General features: G+C 43.9%; 1 long non-coding RNA gene across 1 annotated transcript; it reads left to right on the top strand.

Moving 5' to 3' along the window:
• The first annotated feature begins 930 nt into the window (after nt 1-930).
• On the top strand, nt 931-4876 carry LOC141563738 (uncharacterized). The gene is made up of 2 exons (XR_012488499.1): nt 931-1920; nt 4002-4876. It is a non-coding gene; the product is annotated as an uncharacterized LOC141563738 (long non-coding RNA).
• Nucleotides 4877-7028: the final 2152 nt, after the last annotated feature.

Below are 7028 nucleotides of genomic sequence, written 5' to 3'. Positions count from 1 at the left end.
CCATGAGATCACAAGTCCAGAGTTGGAAAGGCCCTTTGGGGTCATCTAGGCCAAGCCTTTCATTTTAGAGAGAAGTTGAGAGCCAAAGTCACAGAGCCAGTCCGGACATAACTGTGGGTTTGAACCCAGGGCCCCTATGACAGCAAATTTGGTATTCCTTCCACACTGCCCCAGGCTGCCTCCTATCTTGTTTGTCCTCTGTTTTTTCATTTGTAAAATGAAGCAGTTAGTCTAAATCACCTTTAAGGCTCCTTTGGATTTGTAATGTTATAATTCTAAGCTCTTTCACTCAAGATATTCTATTTTCTAACGCCACGGGACATTCTAGATTCCAGTTCTCTTCCAAGTCAAACATTCCAAAATGAGTTCTAAGGGTTTACCAGCTCCAGCATTGTTTTAATACCTCTCCCCTTTTAACAGTCCACGTTCTAATGTCTCTCCCAGCTCTGATATTTTGTATTCTTAGAGCCTTTCCAGCTCTGACATGCCTATGTTCTAAGGTCTTTCTCAGTTCTGACGCTCTATGTTCTAATATCCCTCCCAGATGACATTCTATGCACAAAGACCCTCTCACTTCTGACATTCTGAGTTCTAAAGTCCCTCCCAGCTCTGACATTCCCTTTCCTTATACGGCCCTCCGGGCTCTGATACTTTATGCACTAATGTCCCTCCCAGCTCTGGCATCCTGTGTCCTCAGGCCCCTCCCAGCTCTGGCATCCCGGGTTCTAAGGACCCTCCCAGCTCTGACATCCCGGGTTCTAAGGGCCCTCCCAGCTCTGACTTATGCACAAAGGTTCCTCCCAGTTCTGATTTCTATGAACTAAAGCCCCGCCCTCACTTTTATGCCCTAATGCCCTCCCAGCTCAGATTTCTCTGTTCCAAGGCCCCCACCCCCCCCACCCCCCCCCAGCTCAGACTTCTACGCACTAGTGTCCCACCCAGTTCCGATTCTCTGTGTTCAGCATCCAATAAGATAGGAGGAAGGGGAGGAGCGTACTTAATTCTGCCTGTCCTAGAGGGGCTAAAAAAACCCACTCCAGCATCCAGCAACAAGCCAAGCCGGTGCCCAGGAGACTGGTCTTGTTCTTTACTGTGACGGGTCGGCAAGAAGGGAGGAAGATGGGGATTCACAGGGAAGCGACCCTCAGTAACGGCGCAGTGTAGCCGGGGACGGTCCCTGGCCGCGTTCACTGGAAGCTTTACCGGAGGAGGGGGAGATCATTTAAATGGAGGCGGGAGGCAGCCTCGGGCTCCACCCCCACGGGCCTGTGCTGGCAGCTAAATCTCTGCCCGGCCCTCACGTCCAATAGGAAACGAGAGCTGCCTCCCTTCCCCCTAGCCAGCATGGATCCCCAGCCAGCTTCCAGGTAACGAAGCGTCCCCTCCCCATATCTGTTCGGACCCAGGCCCCGACTCACTGGCCGGTCCGCCTCCCGCCCCCCCCCCCCCACGGCCTTTGAAGGAGAATAGGAAATGCGCCGTATCACGCAAGCAAGCGTCGCTTTCCCGTGCAGAAACCGGACTGTTTCCCCCGGCTGGACCACGTGCGGGCCCTTCCCACAGAAAGTCTCAGGAAAAGGACAGAGTGGTCATCCCCTCCAGTCTGCTTTGACCTCCGTTGGCGGCCTTTCTCCCATCCCTGAAAGACTCTGACCCAGATTTGCACAAAGAGCGCAGAGCAGGTCAGCTGGTGTCCAGCCGCGCCAGGCGCCCCGCCAGAGGCTCTGAGGCCCATTTGTCCCGAGCTCCGGGAGCAGTGCCCGTGCGCCTAACGGATTTAAAGAATGAGACTGGCATATAAACGTGTCCCAGTCCCTGTCCCAAACCCTATAAACGTGTCCCAGCTCCTGTCCATGAGGGGCCCGACATCCGCATGTTATACATGGTCTCTGCTTCCTCAGCTACTCGTAGCCGGGACAGGTAAATGTACACGTCATACCCTTGTAATCGTTCTGAGAGATCAGGGAAAGCTTCCCGGAGAGGGCAGCAACTGAAGAAAACTTCCCTATAAGCAGCGATTCCGCAGGGGAAGGAGGGGACGGAGGGGGAAGGAGGGGGAAGGAGGGAGAAGGAGGGAGAAGGAGGGGGAAGGAGGGAGAAGGAGGGGGAAGGAGGGAGAAGGAGGGGGATGGAGGGGGAAGGAGGGAGAAGGAGGGAGAAGGAGGGAGAAGGAGGGGGAAGGAGGGAAAAGGAGGGAGAAGGAGGGGGATGAGGGAGGAGGGGGAAGGAGGGAGAAGGAGGGGGAAGGAGGGAGAAGGAGGGGGATGGAGGGCACTTTGGACGTGAGAAATAATAGCCTGAGCAGAAACTGGGAAGCGGGGAACGCAGTCAGGTTTGGAGGAGTCCGGAGCTTTGAAAGTCCCTTGTGTGGGGAAAAATAGCTGACGTTTATTCAGGAGCCTATGAGATGTCACCCATGTTTTCAAGCAGAGGGAGGGAAAAAGATTATGCTAGCAATGGTGTGATGGAAGAATTGGAGGAGAAATGGAAACTGAATGAAGATTGAACATACTATTTTTCCTTTTTGTTTTGATTTTTCTCTCCCACCATGACATATGGAAATGTGCAAAAAGGATGTATTTTTTAAAAATTTAAATAAAAAAAGAATATGTCTAACCTAAAAAAGAAAATATATAAATAAAAAAATTTAAAAAGAAAAAAAAAAAAGAATTGGAAGAGGAAGACTTTGAAGGAAAGAAGACCAGTTAGCAGCCTAGTGCCACAGTATAGGGAGAGAATAGAAAAGTTTTACTATTAGAATCATCATGGTGAATAAAGAGGAAGTAATGTAATAGATGTTATAGAAATGAAATAGATAAAAAACAGAACTTCACAACTGATTAATGAACTCAGTATTTCCATTGCTACTGGAAAAATGTTGATCAAGGGGCAGCTAAATGGTGCAGTGGATAGAGCACCCACCCTGAAGTCAGGAGGACCCAAGTTCAAATGTGGTCTCAGACTCTTCACCTCCTGTCTGTGTGACCCTGCGAAAGTCACTCAACCCCAATTGCCTCAGCAAAAATAATAAAATAAAAAATAAAATGTTGATCCACTCCTCCATGACTTTCCTGACTATTTCTGGGTCTTCCCAGACCAAAATATTTCTTTCCTATCATCAGTCCCCTATAAGTCCTGTCCCTCCTTAGAGTATATGCTCCTTGAGGACAAATACTACATATCTTATTTTTAATAAATTCTTTTGTTTTAAATTATCTTGACAAAGAAGGTCTAGAAAGGCACATGGTATATGTAAATAGACCATAGTATATTACCAATAATGGCCTAAAATTATCATTAATGACACCCTATGATCAAAAAAAGGAAGAAGCCTAGTCATTTATCAAGTTCATAGAAGGACAACAGACTGATAGCCTGAAATACGGTAATATTAATATTGTGTATATCTGGTGTATATACAAACACACACACATATATGGTATTGGAAGGTTTCCATTATAGTGAGGGTTGATTTTCTAGGAAAATATATGGAAGGAAAAAAGACAAGAAACACACAGAATGGAAAATTGCAAATATGCTATAGTCCACAAAAGTGGAGAGAATACCCATACTGATGTGTTCATGGATCTACTAAATAAATTGAAAGGAAGACTTATATGGTTCATTTAGATAGACAATAAGACAAACAGACGGATAGATATAATGATTTATCCATCCGTGTGTCTCACTTTTAGATGTGTATCCCCAACACTGACTCTCTTCCTCATTTCCCACCCAGATATTCATTTTGGACTTCTCATTTAGGATTTCTTTGGCCTTTCCACCACGCTCCAAACATCTTTCTCCTCTCTACCCCATCTTTTCAGATTTGTTTTGTATTACATTGAAAGATGTCTTCCCAGCTCAAAAGTTTGGTGTGGTATCCACTGCGCCACCTAGCTGCTATGTGACCTAGCACATCGCAGATGCTTAAAAATATTTCCCCCCCATTCATTTTAATCTATTATTTATTCATTTATTTCCCCCCCTTCATTTAAAAGTAATTCTGGAATAGCAGTGGATAGAACGCCCATCCTGGAGTCAGGAGGACCTAAGTGCTGTGTGACTTTGGGTGAGTAATTTAATCTAATTGCTTCAAAAAAAAAAAAAAAAAAAAAAAAGACAGCATCCAGGTATTAAGATGGGAGACTTGGGCAAATACTAACACCATATAGCAATAGTGAAGTCAAAAGGAGAAGCTTTACAGGGAAAGACAAAGAGCTAAGGTTTGGGATATGTTGAATTGAAGTTGCACATAGATGGAAAGAAAAATGAATTATAAAAGTTGGAAATGCAGGTTTAGGAAAGCCCTGCACTGAAGCAAGAGGGAAGATGGTCACCAAGAGAGAAAGTCTGGCAGAAGGAAAGAAGGGTCCAAGCAAAGACATTTGAGGAATGCTCACATTAAACAAACTGGAAGAGAAGGAGGAGCCTTCAGAGGAAAAGGAGGTGGCAACAAGTGGAGACCAGAGAGGATCTCACTTATCCAAAGTCCCATGGCTAGCCAATAGTTGAGGCTGCTGAGAGCTGCACTTGGAGATAAGAAAACTTCCTCTGGATATCTATGTGGCCCAGGACAAGTCCCTTGACCTCTCTGTGCCTCATCTCCCTCCTATGTAAAATGTGGGAATTGGATTCAGCAGCTTCTAAAATCCTTTGTGAGGAACTCGAACCCAAATCTCATAACTGCACCTCAGCGGGTATGATGCTCTTCTCTCTCCCCAACCTCCCAGAGTATTCTATCTGGAAAGTCCAAAAGACTGGGATTGATGAGGCTTCCTGAGAACAGGGCTTAACGGAGAGCTCTTTGTGCTCCAGTGCCTACAATAACCTCCACCAGTAGTCACTTAATAAAGATATGCTGAAGAGCAAAGTAGACTACCTTCCACTGTTTGTTTTTTCTTGTGGTTTTTCCCTTTTGCTCTGATTCTTTTTTCACACATGCCCAATATAGAAATATGTTTAATGTGATTATACATGTATAACTTATATCAGATTGCTTGCTGATATAGAAGAACAGAAGGGAGGGAAAGAGAAAAATCTGGAACTCAAAATCTTAAAAAATGAATGTTGAAAAATATCTTTATACATAATTGGAAAAAAAAAACTACTATTCAGTTAATAGAAGATAGTACTGATATAAAAAAATTATTTGTTGAATGGAATTTAAAAAGTGGGTTTGTGGGAACTCTCCTGAGGTCCTCTCAGCGTAGTAGGTAGGGACATGACAAGACAATTTTCTTTGTAAATACAGGGCTGAGGGCTGAAGGGATCCACCCAAGCTGAGCACAGACAGTGGTCCTAATCATAATAACGATGTCAACAACAATAACAGTAGTAAACTTGTACAAAATAGCATTTAAGGTTGCAAAGCACTTTAGAAAGATCTCATTTGATCCTCATTGCAGTCCTGTGTGGTAGGTAATAACTGGGGTTCCTGGGGGCAATTAGGTGACAGTAGATGGAGCACCCAGGCCTGGAGTCAGAAAATCCGACTTAAAATCTGGTCTCAGAAACTTAGACCCCAGGCAAGTCATTAATCTCTGTCTGCCTTGGGGTTTTTTATGTGTAAAATAGGATAGTGATAGGTACTATCACTAGTACCTACCATCCAAGGTTGTTGTGGGGGTGAAATGACATAATAATTAGCAAAATGTCTGGCACATGGTAAGCACTATATAAATGTTAGCTATTATAATCTTTTCAATTTTACAGATAAGGAAACTGGGGGCTAAGGGAGATGCAATGACTTGTTTAGGGTTCACACAACACATAAATACCTAAAGCTAGCATCTAAGCCAAGTTTTCCTGACTATAAACCCAGAGTTCCATCCACTATTATACTTAGCTGACTCGTGCTGGATTCCTTCTTGCTGGAAGAATACTTTAAGAGGAACCATCACTGGAAGGGAGTGCAATGAAGGCAGGCAAGAAAGAAAGGCATGGGGATTTACTGTTCTCTGAGTCCAGAACCATGGAGACTTTACCATGACCTCACCCCTTCTGATCTCAGAAGCCCTCTCAGCAATTGCTCCGACATGATTTCTCCACAGCCTTCTGGGAAACTCTCCTTCAATAGACTCTAACCATCTCCATGCATTGCATCCAGGATCTTAGCCCAGACCCCATGGGTTAGGACTTGTACAGGGAGCCATAAAGACCTGGAAACTGGGAGGGACCAATAGCTCACATTTCTGCCATTGCAAAGGGCTTTATACAAAGTATTCCCAATGTCTTAGGGTACTTAATAAATAGCATTAAGCTCTATTAGTTTAAACCTGCACCAAGACTTTTAGGATACTCTGTATACATGGACACGATAAACTGTATTGTAATATTCCAAACTTGCAATGGGCTCATGAAAATTACCCTAAGGAGGAGAACTCAAGCTATAGCTTATGATCAACGGCAACCATAAAAATAATTGCACCATATGTGTAATCTATATTGGATTGTTTGCTATCTATGGGAAGGAATTGAGGGAGGAAGGGAGAAAAAATTCGAACACAAAGTTTTGCAAAGGTGAATGATGAAAACAGTCTTTGCATATATTTAGTAAAATAAAAAGCTATTAAAATGGGGGGGGGCGGGGAGAAAGAAAAATAAATACCATTAGTCCACATTTCTAGGATGCTTTGTATCCAAGATTCTGTTCCTGCTTCTGATAAAAACATATTTATGTGGACCATTGTGATTTGCACAGTATTTTTCCCACAGTGACCCTGTAAGGGCAATAGTGCAAGTTATTATAGCTAATAGCTGGCACTTAGTGTTTTAAGAATGGCAAAGCATGGTACAAATATTATCTTTTCATATCCTAGATAACCCTGGGAGGCAGAAAGGACAGGAATTACCCCCAATTTGTAAACTAGGAAACTGAATCTCAGAAGGGAAAGTTATTCATTCAAGGTTACACTGCCAGTGAGTGATAGAGTTGGGGGTTCAGACTCAAATTTTCCCATCCTAGAACTCTTTCCACTAGTTCATGCTTTCTCCTTCACCCAAAGTAGGTAGAAACTTAAAATCAG

This window comes from Sminthopsis crassicaudata, chromosome 3 (genome assembly GCF_048593235.1).
Source record: "Sminthopsis crassicaudata isolate SCR6 chromosome 3, ASM4859323v1, whole genome shotgun sequence".
NCBI classification, from domain to species: Eukaryota; Metazoa; Chordata; class Mammalia; order Dasyuromorphia; family Dasyuridae; genus Sminthopsis; species Sminthopsis crassicaudata.
Note: the sequence above shows the minus strand (reverse complement) of the source record. Positions and strands in the feature narration are given on the sequence as shown.